At 50.9% G+C, this 11695-nt stretch overlaps 1 pseudogene; it reads right to left on the minus strand.

The window, feature by feature from the left end:
* Nucleotides 1–9902: 9902 nt before the first annotated feature.
* Nucleotides 9903–10856, minus strand: LOC103273814 (annotated as a pseudogene).
* Nucleotides 10857–11695: the final 839 nt, after the last annotated feature.

The raw sequence follows: 11695 nt of genomic DNA on the forward strand, positions 1-11695 counted from the left end.
TCCTGAGGTCCCTGGTATTTTCGGAACGTAAAGGAGCACTGGCTTCAGCTCAGTGTCACCGATTGCTTTAGCCCCGAACAAGAGAGTCAGCCTGGCCCGGAAGCGGAAGCCAGGTTTTGCCTTCTCCCCTCTAGCTGTGAAAGTCCCGGGGGGCATCTTCCCATAGAAGGCCGCGTGGGCGCATGGACAGTCTGTGGCTGAGCGTGTCTGCCACCACCCCGGGTCTCGCCGGGTCTCCCGAGTGACTCACTGCAGCTTCCCCACCAGCACTTGCTCCCGCACCTGCACTGGATGATCTGGAGACGCGTCTTTCCTTCCGCCTCGTGAATCGGTCCCTGTAGGCTTCTGCCTTTTCCTCCCCAGCGTCCTCAGCCCTCTCAGCCTTCCCAGAATTGAGGAGTCAGGGCCTGGCTCTGGGGGAGGCTTTGGCTTAAGGGGCTTTCAGGCTGGCTGGAGCTTCTGTCCCGACCGTTCACACTTCCTCCCCGTCCGCGGGGCGGCCACGTCCCTTTCTCAACCTCCGCGTGTCCACGGCAGGAGCCCTTCTGACGTCCCCCAAGGACTTTCCTTGGGCTTCCAGTCACTATGTGGCTCGCTGTTTGGTGCGAGAGGCCGAGCTTTGGCCTGTCTTGGTTTCGACACGCCTTCCTCCCTGAGCTTCCTCATGTCCAGCTTTGATTGATTGATTGATTGATTGATTTTGAGTTGATGTCTCACTCTGTCGCCCAGATTGGAGTGCAGTGGCCACTCCCGGCCACCGCAGCCTCGCCCTGCTGGGCTCCAGCGATCCTTCCGCCTCAGCCTTCCAAGTAGCTGGAACTACAGGCGTGCGCTACCACGCCCGGCTGATTTTTTGATTTATTGTAGAGATGAGGTCTCGCCAAGTTGCCCAGGAGGGTCTCGAGCCCGCGGGCTCAGGCAATCCACTCACCTCAGCCTCCCAAAGGCGCGGGATTACAGGCTGAGCCACCGAGCCCGGCCAGCTTTGATTTAAAGGGAGAGAGATGTTCCATGCTTCCTTTCACTTGAACACCTGGAGGCCACTGTAGGGCTATGATTGTCTTAATGTCCCTATTGTTGTGTCTCAGGAAACAGGAAGGCCTGAGGGGAGGGAGAGAGGGGCAGTCATAGCCCGCACATGGACCAGTTACGCTCACCATCTTATCCGGGTTTGGTTCATGGAGCCCCGAGATAATTACAATGGTAACATCAAAGATCACCGATCACAGCTCATTATAGCAGGTATAATAATAACGAGAAAGTTTGAGATATTGTGAGAATTATGTGACAGAGAGTCAAGAAGCCAGCATGGGCTGTTGGAATAACAGCGCCGATGGTGGCTCGACACAGGGTTGCCACCCGTCTTCAGTTTGTAAAAGGCGCAACATCTGCGAAGTAGGAAGTGAGGTGGCACACCTGTGTCTGCAGGGCTGTTCCCTCTGTTTCTCAGGCTGTGTTGCAGTGGAGTCCCTCAATGACCCCTCCATCCCGTCACCCTCCAAATCCTCCACCTGCTTTATTTTTCTTCTGGCTTATTTCTTGGTCCATTTGTGCTTGCTATGACTCAGTGCCACAGACTGGGTGGCTTATAAACAACAGACATCCATTTCTCACAGATCTGGAAGCTGAATGTCCGAGATCAAGGCTCCAGTAGACTGGGTGCCTGGTCGGGGCCTGTTTTCTTGTTCATAGACAGTGACTTCTCGCTGCATCCTTGCACGGTGAAAGCTTCAAGATGGCTCTCTGGGGCCTCTTTTATAAGGGCACCGACCCCGTTCACGTGGGCCACATCCTCGCGACCAGTCACCTCTCAACGCCCCAACTCCCTGTATCGTCACAATGGAGACTAGACTTCAACAGAGGGTGTTTTGGGGGAACACTGATATGCAGACCATAGCATCATCACCCACTGTGCTTATTTATTTATGACCTGGTCCTCACTATTGTGACATAGCCCCACAAAACCATGGACTTTTGTCTGTTATTATAAAAGTACCAACTGTTCATTAAAAAAAATGTATAATAGAAAAAGAAGAGAAAGAATACCAAAACACAACTCCTTTTTAATATTTCCCTCTAGTCTGTGGTTGTTGTTGTTTTGGCTTTGACAGAATTAAAATCAGACTATATATATGATTCTGTACAGCTTGTTCAAAACCGGACCCCATATGCCTGGCACCACCTCCTCTGTGTGTGTGTGTACGTGTGTGTGTGCACTTGTGCGTGTGTGTGTGTGTGTGTGTGTGTGTGTGTGTGTGTGTGTGTATGAGGCCATCTGACCACCTGCATTCGGGTCTCTGCTCCACTTCTAGCAGCCCAGCCTGGTATCTGGTCACGAATCCATCACACTTCTCAGTCCTTCTTCCCTTGACCTCCGCCCCCATCCAGTTCCCTCCTTTGCTCTCCATCCTGGGATTCTGTGACGTCATTCATTCTTTCTCTCATCCCAGCACTAATTTGATGGCGTCATATTTGGTTCTGGAAGGTAAGATTTTCACTTAATATACATCCAAAGCCTCTGCGTTTTATCGCTTATTTTCAGATCATTGTGGCCTGGAAGGCAGTTTTCAGAGCTAAGGATTTGAGGGCAGAAGGGGATGTGTTCTGGGTGTTTTCCGACGGCCCCAGGAAGCACCCCTTTCCCCCAGAGCTCCCCCCACCACAGGCTCCCTGTCCTCCCTCCTGTCTCTCTTCAATTCCTTTTCTTTTTGACTGATTTTTAAACTTGTGGCAAACTCTACCTAAGATCGATCATTTTAAGAGCCCCGTTCAGCAGTATCACGTAACTCACACTGTTGTCAACCATCACCATCATCCATCACCAGAACTTTCCCAGCTTCCCAAATAAAAACTTCATACCCATCAGACAACCTCCCCAGCCCCTCCTCCCCAGACCCGGGGTAGCCACAGCTCTATCTTCTGTCTTTCTGCTGCGGCTGCCCCAGGTCCCTACTCTCTCTCTCCTTTTGCGACTGGCTTATTTCACTTAATGTAATGCCTTCCAGGTCTGTCTCTGTCTTGTCCCTTACTATGTATCGTGCACCTGCTCGGTGCCAGGTCCTCACCTGGGCCTCGAGATGCCATGGAGATGTGGCATGGGCGGTCAACACCACCAGCTGAGACACTCCTCAGTGGGCCTGTAGTAGAGCTATAGACTGTCATGTGCTTCTCATGTGACAAGGATGGAAAGGGACAAAAGAGCAGACTGAGTTGAATACAGAGTGAGATCTAGAGACAGGAGCAGAGGCTTGGGGGTGGGGGGTGGAGAGCAGGCTCATTGACCAAGATGCCCTGCTCACCCTTGGGAATGACGAGTGGGAGAGGGTGGCAATGTCCAGTCCAAACTTTATGCATTTAAGGTCATAAGATGTGGAAGGGGCTTGGGAATAGGTGATGACGGACTTATTATGAAAGATTCAAAGACACAACACATGGTTCCTACCTTAGCCCTAGGACCCACTAGTGCCTTTTCCAGAAGCTTCAAGCATTATACATGCGTACATCTCCTTTGCATTTTTTCCCTCTGTTTTTCCCTACAGGCATACGGACACAGAAAAAGCTGTGTTTCCCCATGCATGGGTTTGCACACGCATGGACCTATGTGGAATTGCGCTGCGTGTGGTTTTTCTTGCAACGTTCCATCCTCACCAGCCACGCATCTGGCACATGTCACAACAGTACTGATGGAGCCGCCTTGTTCTCTCGGTGGCCCCATCGAGGAACGCCAGCTTGGATACTGGTTTGGCTGTGATGCCAGCACCACATTTCCGAAGCTTACCCAGGGTGGGAGGTGGCTTCCATGGCAGCATCCGAGCTGACAGTGGCCTGGGACTGCCACTCAGACACCCCCACACTGTGTGGGAGCCAGGTTCCTCTTCTTCCATTGCTTTGTCCTCTCTTGGGACCCTGATCTCTTTGGCGTGGCAGAAGCTGGCTCCCACTCTCAGAAAGGGGAGCCATTTCCAGGCCTTGGAGACAGGGAGAGAGGAGATGAGGTGGGCTGGCTTCTCCCTTTCAGGTGTGACCCAGAAGATGCTGCTGTCACTCTGCCTAGACTCACTGGCTACACTCGCCCTCCAGCCTTGCCCTTCAGCCTCGTGCGACAGCAACGGAGGCCAGGATTGTCAGTTCCAGTCACGTCTACTGCCCGGCTGTTACCCAAAGCATAGGGAGGGACACGGCAGGGTCACAGCGCCTTCCACATCTGTGTCCTCACTTACCAACCCACTTCCCCCACCGGGGACCTTTGGATTGTTTCTTATTTTCTGTGATCACAAGCCCCCCTGCGGTGACGGTCCCTGCCCGTGCTATTTCTGGACACCACAAGCTTCACCTGTGGGTGAGAAGCCTGAGGCCCGAGGAGGTGACATAGCTCATCTTGATTCACGGGCTCTTTAGGAAGAGCATCAGGGTGTCGTCAGGATTTCTGACTCCCTGTCCTGGGACTCTGGTGGGGCCACACTTTCTTTTTCTGGAGGAGGAGGGTTGTGGGCTCCCACAGGCATCCTAGAGAGCGGTGTTTATCAAACTTCAATTTGCACAGGACACCCCTGGGGTTCTTACTGTCAGGCAGAGAGTGACTCAGTGGCCGGGGGGCGCCTGGGTCCTGCTTTCCTAACAAGCACCCCGGTAGTGCAAATCCTAGACTCCGGCTGCACTCGTAGCAGCAAGACTTGTTCCCCTAATTCCTCTTCCCTCCAAAGAAAGAAAACTGCTTCAGGCAGAAGTTTCTCAGCTCACTAGAACAGAAGAGCAACCTGGTTCAAGGTGACAAGTACAGGCACACTGTGGTGCGAGTGTCCCTGGCAGTCATCTCTAGAACGCTTTCATCATCCCAGCCTGAAACTCTGTCCCCACCAAACACCAGCTCTCCCTCCGCCTCCTCCCAGTCCCTGGTAACTAGTGTGCTCCTCTCTATTAAGGAGGAGGAAATTCTCTGTCAAATGACACACAGACCTTAAGGATGCGGTCAGTTTATCATCTGGCTAGTTATCTCTAATTCGAGGCAACCCTTTGTTGATACAACCCTTCCCCATCACCTGTGTTGTCCGTCCAAGTGCTGGGTCTCCAATGTATCTTTAACAGCACAATGTCACAATGTTTTAAAATCATCTGTGGAAGCGTGGTTTCCCATGGCTGTTGTGACAAATCCTCGCAGCTTGATGGCTTAAGATAGCACGTTTGGAGGTCAGACGTCCACAGTGGTATCCACGGGCTGTAGTCAAGGTGCTGGGTGGGCTGTGACCCTGCTGGAGGTCCTGGGGAATGTCCGTTCCTGTCCCTGCTGGAGGTCCTGGGGAGAGTCCACTCCAGCAAGTCTGCCTCTGACCCCATTCTCTTCCTCCCTTTTTCCCTCATAGAGACCCTCCTGGCTACACTGGACCCTCCAAGATGATCCTGGATAATCTCTCACCTCAAGACCCTTTACTTCATTAGAGCTGCACGGTCATGTTGACCACAAAGGGTAGGAGAGTCGCAGCACCCAAGGGAGCCCTAGAACTGCTGCCCATGAAAGGGGAACCTGCAGCCTTGTGGGCTTCGCCTCCCCCAGGTGACCCTGAAGCCCTTCCAGGGGCCTTGAGGTCCCCAGCCTCTCTACCCGACCTCACGTGGAGCCCCTGAGGACATTCTGATGGGTCAGCGGCTGCCCAGTGGCCAGAGATGGGCCAGACCTCAGGTCTGCAGGCCTCGAGGCTGACCTCCCGAGTTTCAGCACTTTCCAGGACCTGCAGGAGACTTGAAAATTAGTTAAACTCACCAGGCTTGGCTTCTCTTGCTTACCACAGTGTGCGTGTGTGTGTGTGTGTGTGTGTGTGTGTGTGTGTGCGCGTGTGTGTGTGTCTGTATCTATGTGTACATGTGTGTCTGTGTGTTTGTGCATGCGTACATTTGTGTGTATGTGTGTGTCTGTGTGCAGGCTGTGTGTCTGTGTGTGTCCATGAGGTCCAACAATTAGGTTCGCAAACCATCCTAGGAAAAAATGCTACCTACCCCATTGCTGAATATCACTACATTCACCTTCGAAGTACTCTACTTGGGAAGCTATGCACCGATGCCAGCACCTAGTCCACCCGCCAAAGCAGTTTTGGAACTCTTTTTCGGGAATGGCCATCAGAGTTGTCATCGTTATTTCTTGAGGTCTGATAATTAAGCCTGTGAACATGCCACATGCGCTCACATTGGCAGCACTGTACAAATCACTATCTTGGAACATCCTCCCAACTCCCTGATCTGGCCCTCAGTGACTTTTTCTTTACCCAAAGATAAAGGAGATATTGAAAGGAAAATATTTGATGACATTCAGAACGTCAAAGGTAATATGACAACAGCTCTGAAGGAGGGAGAGAAAGGGAGAGACAGAGAGAGAGAGAGAGAGAGAGGGAGAAGGAGAGGGAGAGGAGGAGAGAGAGGAAAATAGAAAGAAAGGGAGAGACGGAGACAGAGAGAAGGGAAGGGAAGGGAAGGGAAGGAAAGGGAAGGGAAGGGAAGGGAAGAGAAGAGAAGAGAAGAGAAGAGAAGAGAAGAGAAGAGAAGAGAAGAGAAGAGAAGAGAAGAGAAGAGAAGAGAAGAGAAGAGAAGAGGGGGAGAGAATGACTGACTCTCCCCCACTGGTGCACAGAGAACCAGCCCAGTCCTTGGCCATCTCCTGCCATTTTGGAAGACACAGGCATTTGAGGACGTTTTCTCAGGAATAAACAAGCCTCTTTGTTCGTGTCCCCGGAGCACAGGAGCTCCCTCAGCCAGGCCAAGGCTGTGACCTCCCACCGGGTCTTCCTCACCAGGGTGGGCTCTGTCCCCACCAACCTGGGAAGAAGTTGCAGCAGAGTTGGGCAGCCTCCAGGAGGGGGTGAGACCACTGCCATTTCCGGCCAGTCTCCAGAGGAGCGGAGCCCCTTCAGCTCTGAAGCTCAGTTTCCCCATCTGTTCCAGAAGGATCTCAGGCCAAGGATGAAGACTCAGAGCTCTGCTCTGAAGTGCTACAGGTTGTGTGTGTGGGGTGAGCCAGGGCGGCTCACGCCAATTGGACAGCAGGCAGTCCCGAGTCCTGAGGTTGACCGGGCCAGACCCTGCTTCAGGGAATTTCCTCCCCACATGCTGGACACCCCTTCTTTGCATTTCCTGCTGACCCCAGTACCTGGCGAAGCCACTGAGCTGGGAAAGGTGGAGTTGGGGGTCACTGGCTGCATGTGTCACAAGCTCTGAGCCAGTCAAGACGGAGGGTGTGGCCTCTGAAATCAGAATCCGAACCCCCGCTCTGCTACTTGCTGTCTGCGTGACTTCAGGCATTGATGTGGCCTCATGCAGCCACAGCTTTCCCCTCTGTCCATGGGGCTAGTGACAATGCCTGGACCACGAGGTGGTCATGGGACTCAGTGAGATAATTCAAGGAAAGAGCTGAGCACAGTGCCAGGCACATGGGAAGCTCTCAAGGCACCGTCTCTGTGACGATGGTTAACATCGTAAGTGTGTATTCAGACACGTCCATGAATGCCCATTTATACCCAGAGCGTTGCACAGTCTGGGAGATTGTGACACAAGGGAAGTCCACTTACATCCCCCTCGGCCCATTCTCCCTCCAGCCGTGCTCATGGTAGGCATTTGTATCTTCCGGATGATTTTGCAGGCATTTATACACGTGTGTTAATATAGGGACATGTAGTTTGTGTTGTGTTTACATTGTGCATGTATTGTTCTACAATCCGATTTTTTTTTTTTGCTTAACAGTAAATCCTCACAGATATCTTCATGCTTCTTTCATATAGATCTATCCCATTTTTTAAAAAAGTGCTCTGGCTGGCCCCAGTGGCTCACAACTGTCATCCCAGCACTTTGGGAGGAGAAGGCAAGAAGGTTGCCTGAGCCCAGCAGGTCGAGACTGTGGTGGCCGTGAGCAGCCACTACACTCCAGCCTGAGCAACAGAGTGAGACTCTGGCTCAAAAAAAAAAACCAAAAAAAAACTTGCTTTGGAGTGCTCTATGTCATGGATGTGTTGATTGAACTTCCCTCTGTGGATGGATGTTTAGTTTGAGTCTGTTTTTTTTGTATGTGCCAATATAGCACTGAAAGGCAACTTGGCAAGACCTCATCCCTACAATAAAAGGAAAAAATTAGATGGGCGTGGTGGTGCACACCTGTAGTTCCAGATACTCAGTAGGCTGAGGTGAAAGGATTGTCTGAGCCCAGTTGGGACTGTGGTGGCTGTGAGCATGACACTGCACTCCAGCCTGAGAGAGTGAGATTCCGATTCAAAATATATATATATATATATATATATCTAAATACGAACACACGCATATATGGCACTGAACATCTGAGACACAGTCCCATGTGTACACATGAAAGGATTTATTGAGTGGCTACTTAAAACTCCGGCACGCACATCTTAAAATATGACAGATTCTGCCACGTTGCCCTCAAACAATGACATTCCAATATCCTGCCACCAGTGACACTCAAGGAAACCACTGCTTTAGTCCCTCTCCTACACGGGATATTTCTCATCCCTTCCCCTAGCTCTGGCTGATCCGAGAGGTGACGCACACACCCTGTTGCCACTTTAATTCTCATGCTCCTGGTCACTTGTGAATAGGAACATCTTGTCACTTACTGGCCATCTAGTTTGTGGTGACTGTGCCTTGGACCGCCTTTGTACATTTTTCTACCAGAATATCAGTCTATGTACTCACTTATCTGTGAGTGTGATTTCTATTAGTGAGTATAGCTTGTCTCTTATTAACATGGCAAATATTTTCTCCTTTATATTCTCCTTTTACGTGGTCAAGTTATCAGTTGCCACTGAGTCTTTTTTCGGGGGGGTGGATCGGAGTCTCACTCTGTTGCCCAGGCTGGAGTGCAGTGGCATGCTCACAGCCATCACAGCCTTGACCTGCTGGGTTCAGGCAATCCTTCTGCCTCAGCCTTCCAAGTAGCTGGAACTACAGGTGCACACCATGACACCTGGCTAATTTTTTTATTTATTGTAGAGACAAGACCTCGCCAAGTTGCCTAGGCTGGCCTCCAACCCCTGGGCTCAAGCAATCCTCTCCCCTCCACCTCCCAAAGTGTTGAAATAACAGGCATGAGCCACTGTGCCTGGCTAGGATGGCAATTTTCAACTGTCTGTGCATTTAGAATTGCCTAGAAAACTTTTAAGAAAGACCAATATCTGGATCTCAATTAATAGAGTTGGTTATCATTTAGGGTGAGGACTGTTTTTAGCTCTCCATGTTATTTTTATTTTTTTGAGTCATAGTCTTACTCTGTCACCCAGGCTGGAGTGAAGTGGTACACTCACGGCCACTGCAGCCTCGACCTGCTGGGCTCAGGTGATCCTTCTGCCTCAGCCTTCAAGGTTGCTGGAACGACAAGTATACAATACCATGCCCGGCTAATTTTTAAAATTTACTGAAGAGACGAGGTCTCACCAAGTTGCCCAGGCTGTTCTCCAACCCCTGGGCTCAGGCAATCCTCTTGCCTCCGCCTCCCAAAGTTCTGGGATGACAGGCATGAGTCATCATGTCTAGAGCCATTGAGTCTTTCGAAGGCCTATGCTTTCTCCAGGACTGTATTTTCTTCTAACACATCATTGTCATTTTGTTATGCTTGGTTCTTTAATCCCTTTGGATTATGGGGCACCATCACAGAGTATTGGTTGAGGTGAGACACCTCCCTCTTTTGCTCAGTGGTTACTCTGTGTTTCCAGCACCATTTATGGAATAGTCTATACTTTCCTCACGGATATGGATTGTCATCTTTGCCATGAAGTCAATGCATTTCTAAGTGCATTGTAGACAGGCAGCTCTTGAGACAGACTTAACTCGGTTTTCTTCATAGTCGCACTTAATCGTGTTTATTATTTTGAACACCACAATCATGTGTTTCAGATTTTATTTTTTTAAAGAGAAGTAGCCTTTATTTCCTTGTTTTGCAGATAAAGCTGGCTGAGTTGGTTGCTTTCTGGTGATTAGTCAAAGAGACCAAATCCGATCTCCTCGTCTGACTTCTCCAACTCTTCCTTGGCTTTAACCTTGGCTGGAGCTGCAGGGACAGCAGGAGCCACAGGGGCAGCAGCCACCAAGGCAGATGGATCAGCCAAGAAGGCCTCGACCTTTTCAGCAAGTGGGAAGGTGTCATCAGTCTCCACAAAGCCAGGACTCATTTGTACCCATTAATAATAGAATGGGTTGCTGTTGCAACAGCTGGATAACCAATCTGCAGACAAACACTGGCAACATGGCAGACACCCTCCAGGAAGCAAGAATGCAGAGTTTCCTCTGTGACATCAAGCACTTCAGGTTGTAGATGCTGCCGTGGTCGAACACGCTGGATAATTAGCCCCAAGGAGAACAGGGAGATATTCATCAGTGTGACTTCACTGCCTCCCACTTTGTCCCAGTCTTAATCAGTTGCACATCACTCAGGATTTCAGTGGTGCCTCTGGAGATTTTAGCAGTGATGCCTAAAGTCTGGAGGAAGGAGGTCTTCTCGGGCCCCAGACCAGTGTTCTGAGCTGGCACAGTGACTTCACATGGGGCACCTGTTTGGCCAGCAGCATGTCTCTGATCTTGGTGAGGTCCTCCTTGGTGAACACAAAGCCTCCATTCCCCTGGATATGAGGCAACAGTTTCTCCAGAACTGGGCTGTTTTCCAGATGCCCTCGGATGGCCTTGCGTATCTTGGTGTTCTTGCCCATTAGCACCATAGCCTTCCGTCGGAGGGACATGCGGGTCTGCTGCATTTGCTCGGAGCCCACATGGTCTGCAGCCACAACGAAGCATTTTGGATAGTCACCCAAAAGTCAGATGATCTTAAGGAAGTAGCTGGACTTTCAGGTCGCCCTGTCTTCCCTGGGCATCACAGGAAGGGATTGCCATGCAGGCTTTAAAGATGATGTCACTCACACGAGGATGCCTGGCGAGAGCGTGTTTCAGATTTTAAAAGGCACAGGATGGTCCAGCAGAGACCCGATGGCTGGCTACCTCAACCCGCCCTCCTCCTTCCTTGGACACTGTGGTCATGTGACCGCATTGGAGCCAATAGGACGTGAGCAGAGATCTGTGCTCCTCTGGGCCTGGCCCACAGGAACCTACTCCCCTCTCCCCAACCACACATGCTCCTCCAACCCCATGCCCTGCCCCACCGGCTGGAGCAGTGGACACTCCTAAGTCTTGTGTTAAAGATGGGAGAGCTACCATCCATGGGGCCCCGATGATTCTGTTGATGTAAAACGCCCACTCTGGACGATTTGATGACCAAGAGAACGACTTCTAGTGACCAAACCAGGAGCCATGGGTGTTGATTTTTCCCAGCAACTTGGTTTATTCTTACTAATGGAAGTTCTCAGTAGAAGGCTCCTCCCCTACGTCCCTAGCTCTCTGGCTGTCCTCCCCAAGGCAGCTAGGCTGTGAGCCCCTTGTGTAGACTTCCAGAACTACTCCAGGCATTTACAGTGACATATACTCGTGTGTGCCTACGTATTGGTTTTTTCAACCGACCATACAGACGGTAGCCCACTACCCACGTCGTTCTGCACCTTAGTTTTCTCAATTAACAATGGGTTTGGGCGACCCATCCATGCTGGCACACACAGCTTCCTTGTTGTCCAAAGATGGCATGACAGTCCAGTGCCTGGTACCCTACTGTGCAGAGATACCATCATCTATTTCATCAGCTTAAGATGGATGGACATTCGGG

This window comes from Carlito syrichta, unplaced genomic scaffold, assembly GCF_000164805.1.
Source record: "Carlito syrichta isolate Samal-C Ts95f unplaced genomic scaffold, Tarsius_syrichta-2.0.1 Scaffold314258, whole genome shotgun sequence".
NCBI lineage: Eukaryota > Metazoa > Chordata > Mammalia > Primates > Tarsiidae > Carlito > Carlito syrichta.